The 9799-nt window shown below is 37.2% G+C and overlaps 1 protein-coding gene across 6 annotated transcripts in view; it reads left to right on the forward strand.

The window, feature by feature from the left end:
• Nucleotides 1–9799, forward strand: part of LOC137632488 (F-box/WD repeat-containing protein 2-like) — a 477230-nt gene that overhangs the window by 163716 nt on the left and 303715 nt on the right. The gene's annotated exons all lie outside the window — the stretch shown is intronic.

The following is a 9799-nucleotide window of genomic DNA, read 5'->3' on the forward strand; positions in this document are numbered from 1 at the left end:
CCCATTGACCAGTGTACGCCCACCTAAAGAGAGGCAGCCCCTCTCTAATAGAGGACTGGTCCCCGCTGAAGCCTCTTCTCGTTTTGGGCCACATAATAATAATAATAATAATGTTTATTGGACAAAAAATATTTACATTCAAAGATTTACAAAAAGAAAAAAAGACTCAGTCCAAGCCCATGTGGAGCAGAGCTCTTCGGGCAATAATACAACAAAATAATATCATCAATTAAGTAAAAATAAAAAATAAAGTAAATATGGATATAGATATACAAAATGTACGCATACATATACATAATCATATGTATACAAATAGATACATATAAATGAGAATCTTAGCCTAAAAACAAATGGAAATGCATATTTATATGATAAGGAAAGATGGTATATGAAAGCTAATGGTATATACATTGAAATAATTGTAGATATTAAGCAAAAAACTCAGTAAAAGAACTAGTTTTACAAATAAAAAAATATTCTAAACAATGAAACATACTTGCGTTGTGGTTAGGTAGGCAAGTATAAATATTTATTAATAAAGCTTAATACCCAGATAACAGGAGATTTGTATATGATTTCTTAAAAGACCGAACGCTAAGCAGTGCCTTTAGATAAGCGGGCAGAGTATTCCAAAGTTTAATACCTTGGTATAGATACGATTGCTCGCATCTATTAATACGTATGAAAGGGAGAGTTAAGTTTGAATTTCTTGTTCCATATGGATGAACTGATTGTTCCTGAATTATTTTTCGTCTTAAATCTGGAAATTTGTTCAAAATAAGTGTTTGGAACATCATATTCATTAAGGAGAGCTTATAATTGTCTTCCAGCTTCAATATCGAGAGAGACCGGAAAAGTGGCGATGTATGAGCTAAGTAATCACTGGAGCTTATGATTCTTACCAGTCTTTTTTGAATTACAATTAATGGTTGCAAGACATTTCTACTACTACTCCCCCACGCCATATTGCAGTAATTTAGGTGAGGAGATACTAACGAGTGATACAATTGTTTTATAATATATAAGGGGAAATACTCTTTTAATCTATATATGATACCCATTACTTTGGCAATTTTATTAACTGTCATATTTACATGCTCACAGAAAGTTAGTTTATTATCAAGAATTATCCCTAAAAATTTACCACTGGACTTCTGATCCAGAGTGTGATTTCCTATAGAAACCCTTATGTTATCAGGAACTCTTCGTAGAGAAAAGATTATGAAGTATGTCTTTCTTTCATTTAAGGTTAACTTATTTGCTAGTAGCCAGTTTTTTACATGAGTTAAATCATTGGTTAGTGTATCACAGAGGGAGTAGATATTTTTATGTCTAAAGTGAAGCGTAGTGTCATCGGCAAAGAGTATGGAGCTTAACCTACCTACTGATCGAGGTAGATCATTGATATAGGCGAGGAAAAATAACGGTCCTAGGACTGATCCCTGGGGAACACCTATTTTGACATCCATAACCTCTGAGAGATGGCCATCGAGGGTCACAAATTGTTTACGACTCGTTAAGTAGGATTTTAGTAAGAGTAATGCATTTCCACGTATTCCATAATGTTCGAGCTTTTTAAGCAGCACATCATGAGACACTGTGTCAAAGGCTTTACTCAAATCTAAAAAGACCGCACCAAGGTATTCATTTTTATTCATCGCATTGTAGATATTTTCGAGAAGGTCATTTATAGCATCACTTGTACTAACGCCACGCAGAAAGCCATACTGACAGGAAGAAAAGATATTACATCTAGTAAAGAAAGAGTAGAGTCGATTGTACAATAATTTTTCAAAAATTTTATTCAATAAGGGAAGGCAACTTATTGGTCTATAGTTATTGACATCCGATTTATCACCAGACTTATGTAGCACAGTAACGCATGCTATTTTTAAAATGTCAGGATAAATGCCAGAGGCAATACAACGGTTGAACAATAAGGATATAGGAAAGGCAAGTAAACTAGCATTATTCTTATATAGTTTAGTAGGGGGAGAATGAATATTTGCTTTTTTGTTCTTTAGTTTTTTTATAATGTTGATTACTTCAAGTGGAGAAGATGGGGTCAAATAAATAGAGTGCTGATTTGAAGGAGGCAAATAGGAATGAAAATCTAACTGATTATTTTGAGGCAGGGCATCTCGGAGAGTAATGCCAATTGTAGAGAAATGAAGATTAAAAGCATTTGCAATCTGTTGGCTGTCAGTAATAGTTTCGCCGTTACGACCAATGAGTTTTCTTAGCGAAGTGCGCTTTTTCTTTCCAGGCCTAAGGGACGAATTTATGAGATCCCAGGATTTTTTAGCATCATTTCGGAGTTGATCAAAAGTACTATCAAAATATTTTTTCTTTGCCACGCGAATTAATGTAAGCAACATATTACAATAGTTTCTATAGCGTTGGGCACTATAAGCACCCAATTTCATTCTTCGATATAAATTATGTTTAATGTTAATTGATTTCAGTAGCCCTTTGGAGAGCCACTTATTCACCAATCTTTTAACACTTACATATTTTGTTTTTAAAGGAAAGCATTCATTGAAAAAGCTGTCTATTTCATCCGTAAAAGAGGCCGCCCCCAGGTGAGGATCTAATGAGGCTTGACCATATTCGGTCCAGTCTTTCCCCCTCAGGAGTTCCGTGAATTTCCTGTCATTCACTTCGCTCATATCTCTGAATTGAATTTTTATTTTGTTGTCTACGTTGTTTAATATAGGCATTAATAGACTACAGAAAATTGGGAAATGATCTGTGATATTGCTAAGAATATCCCACTATTACCAACAAGATTATTATTTGCCCAGATATGGTCGATACAAGACAGCGAGTCATTCGAGCCGACTCTTGTTGGTCTATAGTCAAACCATTCTGTCGTGGCCGCTGAGAAGAGCTCATTTCCAAAAGGTATCGTGTTCGAGTGTAAACACTTGGTTCATTTTCATTTGAAGGAATCACTCTTTAGAGACAAGTCGAAAACCTTTGAAAACAACGATAAAGCCAGATTAAGAGATTAGGCACCCCATTTTCCTCACCCTTTCTTTACAACTGTACTAAATCGTCTAAAAAAATCAGCTTTACTATACTTCCTTGGTTATTGTTTTTTTCTGCTGGCACACTACAATATATATGGAGATATTTCAAATCATTTTATTGTGCTGCCTTTGTCAGATACTTATCTTTCATAACTGATATCTCCAAACTTATGGTGGTCGGGTCACATCTGTCAATCAATGGTCATCCAGCTTATAAGATTAGGATTTCTTAAAGGAAGTCAATTTAATCTTTGTTGTATCTTCCCCCCCCCCCCTCTCTCTCTCTCTCTCTCTCTCTCTCTCTCTCTCTCTCTCTCTCTCTCTCTCTCTCTCTCTCTCTCTCTCTCTCTCTCTTTCTGGAACATTTGTGGCTTCAGAAGTACGGATACATGCTTTGGTGACATCAGTAAAAGGGCCGCGATTCATCTTTTCTTTTGTGAAATACTTGTACACACAATGTACTATTTCCCTTGCATTGGGACAGAGAACATGGTTTGGAGATGTTTCCATGCTTTATGTTTACTAGATAATGCAGTCACAACCTCAAACACTACATTTTATACCCCAAGACCAACCATTCAAGGGATTAAATATGGCTCGCTGATATTTGCTACATAAATTTACCCTTGAGACCTCCAAGGACAGATCAATCGGATTTCAAACTTACCATCTGTCCGAGTCATATTAAGACGGTAAGATAAAAATGACAAATATCCTGGGATTATGATTTTTGGGGACATGTACTTGGTTGTAATTATCCTTATAGAAATGAATACCATACACTGTTGAAATATGCCAAAAAACCGGTAAAAAACCAGTAATAAATGTTGTCAGGCATTTACCGTCTTATAAACGTTAAATGGTGATATTATGATCATCAACCTTTAATAAGATAACAGGGTAGGGTAAAAATTACACTCCCATATTTTACTGAATTACAGCTAAGAACAGTATATCTTTATGGATAATGTTCTATTAAAATTACGCTTATTTACCTGTGTACCTAATGAAATATATACTGTATGCTCGACAAGAATAACAGGAGAGAGAGAGAGAGAGAGAGAGAGAGAGAGAGAGAGAGAGAGAGAGAGAGAGAGAGAGAGAGAGAGAGAGAGAGAGAGAGAGCAGATTTAATCTTGTCTTAATCCAGTGAGATTAGTGAAAAAGGTGGGGATGCACCCTAGGCATACCCTGAGGAAGGTCATCTGTCATTAACAGTAGCATTAGTCTCACTCAGTTTGGATGGCTCGTCTCTAACCTCAGTGTTCATTTTTCCTTAAAGTGGTCGAAATATTTTGACATGGGTACGCTGTACAGGGGAACAGAAACCGTCTCAGCGGCCACGACAGAATGGTTTTACTATAGTTATTGACGGGCGAAAGTCAAAAGATCGCATTGTGTTAATCAGTCTGCGGGTGGTCTCGCTCTCCCCTTCCCTCATTAAGCAGATGTTAAAGTCCCCAGTGACAATTGTATTCATAGGGGAGATACCTGGATTTCTTAGCACCTCCTCTAACGAGTCGAAAAACATATTTCCGTTACCTCCTGGACGTCTGTAGATACCTAAGATTACTGTTTTATGAGGCGAGTTTGGTATAGAAACCGTTACACCGACACTTTCAAAATTATCATTAGAAATGTTGAAGAAGTCATCAAGAGGTTGAAAATCAATAGAGTCTTTAACGAAAATGCTCACACCGCCACCCCTCCGACCTTCCCGATAATTGTGACACGCATTATACCCAGGAAGATAATTCATGCAGTGAGTTTCTTCCTTAGCCCATGTTTCGGTCAATACAATGATATCAAATTCATGGTTGCAGTTATTTAAGTAGCCAATAAATTCGTCATGGTTTTTCTTGAAACTTCGAATATTAAAACTTATTAATGAAAGGCATTGCCGCATATGATTAGGGAGAGAATCATTAAATGTGTCAGTAGTGTAATATTTACAGGAAAACAGATCAGATGTGTTCACAAAATCAATAAAGTTTTCATCAGGATCAATGTGATATACAGGATTTGTGTTCATGAGACGTAACCACAGTTAAAATTAGTAATTAATAGTTTAGTAACAATATGCTTAGAAATACAAAAAATGAAAATATTTCGTTAGGATGAAAACTGGAAATAGTTGTAAAAAATATAAACAAGGAAATAATTGTTGTAATTACAATACAGAAATAGGAATAATAAAAAATAATATTAACAAAAATAGTAGTAATAAAAAAGGAGAGAAAAAAAATAATAATGATATTAATATCAGTAAAAGTAAAAATGGTAAATTTGATAATAGTAATGATATTACTAACAATAGTGGAAATGGCAGTGTTAAAAGTAAAATAATGCAATTTGAAAAAAAGAAAAAATTGTGAGTGTAAATTCAAAAATTTAAATGTGAGAAAAACTAATGAGGTTAGAAAAAATGGTTACAGAAACTGAAAACAATGGAGTATTTAGCACATATTTTGAAATCACTCAGGGGCACTGAGCCCTGTACTACTGTAGAATAGATCAAGGTCCTTTCGGGTACGGATAGCAAAAGTTTTGCCCGCTGAGGAAGTTTTCACTTTAATAACTCCGTCGCGAGTATGTAGGAACAGACCGGTATACTGCTGTCTTTTCACTCTACGTAATTCATAAAAAAGCTTATCACGTTTCTTTGTGAGCGCTTCGCCTACAAAGAAACCTTTTGCAGTGTCATTCCTGTGTTGAAAACACGAGTGTCTGATGTCTGCCTTCACAGCTCGCGACATCACTTTCAGCAAGATGTTGTTGTTTTCAAAAGACCCATCGACCCTTCTCTTACCGATCCTTCGCCCTTCAAGGAAGACGTGGTCAGGAAAATTCTTTTGGACACACCTTTCCACGAGATCTCGGCCTATATTCCGTGTATCCTCGTTTGGTTGGGGAGCGGGCAAAGCAGGGCCAGACAGGACAAGATTATCACATATCATTTGGGCTTCCATCTCATCCAGCTTCTCCTCGAGAATTTCCATTTCTCTAGATGCGTCTGGCCTGGCTTCAAGTGTCGCCACCCTATTTGTTAGGTCGGTAATTATTTTGTCCTTTTCACTAATTTTACGGTCTATCTCTTCTAGATGGTGGCGTAGTTTGTCCTCCACCGCAGCAGTGACCCTTTCCTCAATAGACTCCATTTTGTCCTTTAGATCACTCACTTGTGATACGAGGTTAGAAATTTGACCCGAGAGTAAAGATTTCAGGGCCTGAATTTCAGCACACAGGTCGGGAGGCGAGTTTACTACACTGGAAGCTTGGAGAACTCCATTCACGTTTTTAGAGATTTTGGTTACAAGCGGCTGGCCACTCAAGACCTGGGATTTATTGACTTCTTCAGCAGAATGCATTTTCAGATCACTATTTAAAATCACAGAAAAGACAAAAAGATGTGGAGTAATAAAGAGAGCACGGAAACGATTTGTTTTCAGCAGTTCAGCAAAAAGTTTAACACCTCATTAGTTTCACGGGGTGGTTGCTACCTCATGGGCCTAACTGAGCGGGAGGTCAGGTCAGGAGGAGAAAATAACACGTCTGATCAGTAACCAGTAGTAGGACCGACATCCTCCGATAAGTGGTGGATATCCCGGCTGGCTCATAACAAAAAATCCCACCCCTCTGTTGACGACCTGGAAAATACAAACATGGATCTCGGTGCAGACAGCTCCAACTCGGGTTCTAACATTGTAACGTTGGAACCTTATATGCGTTATGGAAAGAATGATAAGAAAACGCTAGAGAAGAAGAGAGTGTGTGAGAAATGATGATAGTACACAACGATATAGAAAAGTAGAAGTATTACCTGGTCACTATGAAGTAGTGAATTATGAAAAAAATTTTATTTTAGAATTTGAAAACGGAAGAAATGAGCGTTTAAATTTTTTCAAAGCTAACAGGGAAATAGTCACTTTATGTGAATAGCAGCCAAAAATTCTACCCCAAAGAAATGGAAGTCTCTCGATAGAGACACTATCCCCATTACTAGGTGAAAGGCTAAAAACACTTACAACATTGGATGGTCATTGTGTAAAATGCATTTCGCACCCTAATTTCAACCAGAGTAGAGGTGTGATATATGCTCCAGAATTGTTGAATATAGATGAAAAGGAAATTGAGGATGAACTGAAAAGTCAAGTAGTAGTTAGAGTAGTCAAAATGAGAAAGAGAGTTGGAGAACAACGTATTCCTCTTGCTACTTTGATTATAACATTTGATCAATGTAGATTACCAAATGTTATTTAGGTTGGTTGACTATCTTTGAAGGTGAAACCTTATATCCCTTCACCATTGCGATGTTATCATTGCCAAATGTATGGCCATTAAAGCCAGAAATGTAAGGAAAAAGTAAATGATAAGCCAGCTGTTTGTGCCAACTGTGGAAAAAATAGTCATGGAGTATGCAGAGAAAACCCTAATTGCATACATTGTGGGGAAGCACACCCAGCTACATCTAAAAGCTGCATTAAGTTTATTTTTGAAAAAGAAATTCAGGCCATTAGGACCATGGAAAGGGTTACTTTTAAAGAGGCTCATAAAAGAGCTCTTGAAAAGCAGATAAGACCAGGGCAACCTTTTTCAATGGTTCTGAAGGAAAACTTGCCAAACCACACAGACGAAAATTATATCTCTACTTCTAATATGAAGAAACAAATGAAAGTAGTTAAAGAGGTTGAAAGTCCCATCGAAAATCTATGTCCAGAAACTGTAGATAAATCAAAACAGATACTTAAAGATCTGAAAGTTATTCAAAAGCCAACTACTCAGATTCTAAACAATAGTACAAACCTCTCTTAGGCCGTGTCCTTGCCCGATCTGATGGAGGTTCCACTTGAAACTAATTTACCTGGTAAACCTGAAGTGGAGAAGGTTCAAAAACCTGACAGATCACAACCTTTTAATTGAAAAAGAGCGTGACCTCCATCTTTCTCCCCTCCTACCATAAGAAACATTAAAGTCACGACTTCAAATAAATATGATATCTTGTCTGCTGATGTTTCTGATCAACTGGAAGGTAAATTGAACCAATCAGAAATTCAAGTTGAGGTCCACCATCCTCCTCAAGAATTAAATCAAAGGACACAAAGAAAAAGAGGAACACAAAACCCACTATATCAAGATCCTCTCTAGAGATACCACCTGGAAATATTGTTAGATCAAATATTGCCAATGGGAAGACTTCATCTAAGGTGTCTTCCAAAAAATAAATCTCAGTTTTTCCTCCATTCTGCATTGGAATTGCCAGGGTTCAATGGTGATATACTAAGAACTCAAGCTCCTCATACGTAAGCACTCCCCTATAACTGTATGTCTACAAGAAAGCAAACTTGATGCAGGCAGTGGTTGTACAGATTGGTATAGGGAAAAAATACACAATCTGTTCTCTTTACTTTCCTCCAAATGATAACATCTCATATGATAATATAGTAGAGGTGATTAAACAACTCCCACAACCTTTTCTCTTACTAGGAGATCTTAATTGTAGATATCCTTTATGGGGTGATGTTTTGGCAAACGCAAGGGGTAATATTATATCATCAATTTTGGAGAATGAAGATGTCGGGCTCCTCAATACAGGAGAGCCCACACATTTTCATGTTCAGACAGGTACCTTGTCCTGCATTGACCTATCAGTTGCAAGGTCTAACTGTCTTCTCGATTTTAATTGGAGAACATTAGATGATTGGCATACTAGTGATCATGCACCAATCATTATAAACACCAACAATGGTCCACCTTTACAGAGATCGCCTCGATGGAATCTTGATAAAGCGGACTGGAATAGATTTCGGGAGTTAAGTGAAATTGAAGGAAATGCAGAACAGTTTGAAAGTGTTGATGATGCCATAGACTTAGTTAATGGAACTCTTCACACAGCAGGAGTGAATTCCATTCCCAAAACAACAGGGATATTCAGACGACGACCAGTCCCCTGATGGTCATCAGAACTAACTGCCCTGCACAGAGCCACAAGAAAGTCTTTAACTCGATTGCGCATGCGCCGTACTGAGGAGAATTTAGTCATATACAAGAAATGTAAGAAGCTAGGCGCCAGTCTTGGATGTCATTTGTTTCTCCATTAACAGTTGAACACCAACTTCATCTGTGTGGAGGAAAGTCAAAAAGATAGCAGGCAAATTCACCCCAAACCCACCACCAGTGTTAAAGGTAAATAGCCAGTATATGACTGGAGCAACTGAAGTTAGCAATGCCCTGGCTGACCATTTTTCAAATGTATCGTGCAAGTGTGAAGCAGCTCCTGGTCACCAGTATTGGAGCATTGAAGAAATGAAAGTTTTAAACTTCGCAACAAGGAAGCAAGAGTCATACAATTTTACTTTTACTGAAAAAGAATTTGATTCTGCTCTTGCTAGGTGTAATGATACAGCCCTTGGACCCGATGGAATTCCATATGCAATGATTAAACACGTAACTTTTAAGACAAAGTTATTTATTTTAAGCATTTTTAATAGAATATTGCATGATCATGGTTATTCAAGTGTTTGGGAACTAGCCATTACTTTAGGCTTTTTAAAACCCGGTAAGGACAAGTTTTTAGCAGCAAATTATAGGCCAATTGCATTAACATCTTGTTTGTGCAAAATCATGGAGAAGATGGGCAATGTAAGACTGGTGTGGTACCTTGAAAAGAAGGGTATTTTATCACCCATTCAATGTGGATTCAGAAAAAAGCACTCGTCGACTGATATGCTGATACGAGTTAAGTCCTCCATTTGTGAAGCGTTTGCTTC

This window comes from Palaemon carinicauda, chromosome 41 (genome assembly GCF_036898095.1).
Source record: "Palaemon carinicauda isolate YSFRI2023 chromosome 41, ASM3689809v2, whole genome shotgun sequence".
NCBI classification, from domain to species: Eukaryota; Metazoa; Arthropoda; class Malacostraca; order Decapoda; family Palaemonidae; genus Palaemon; species Palaemon carinicauda.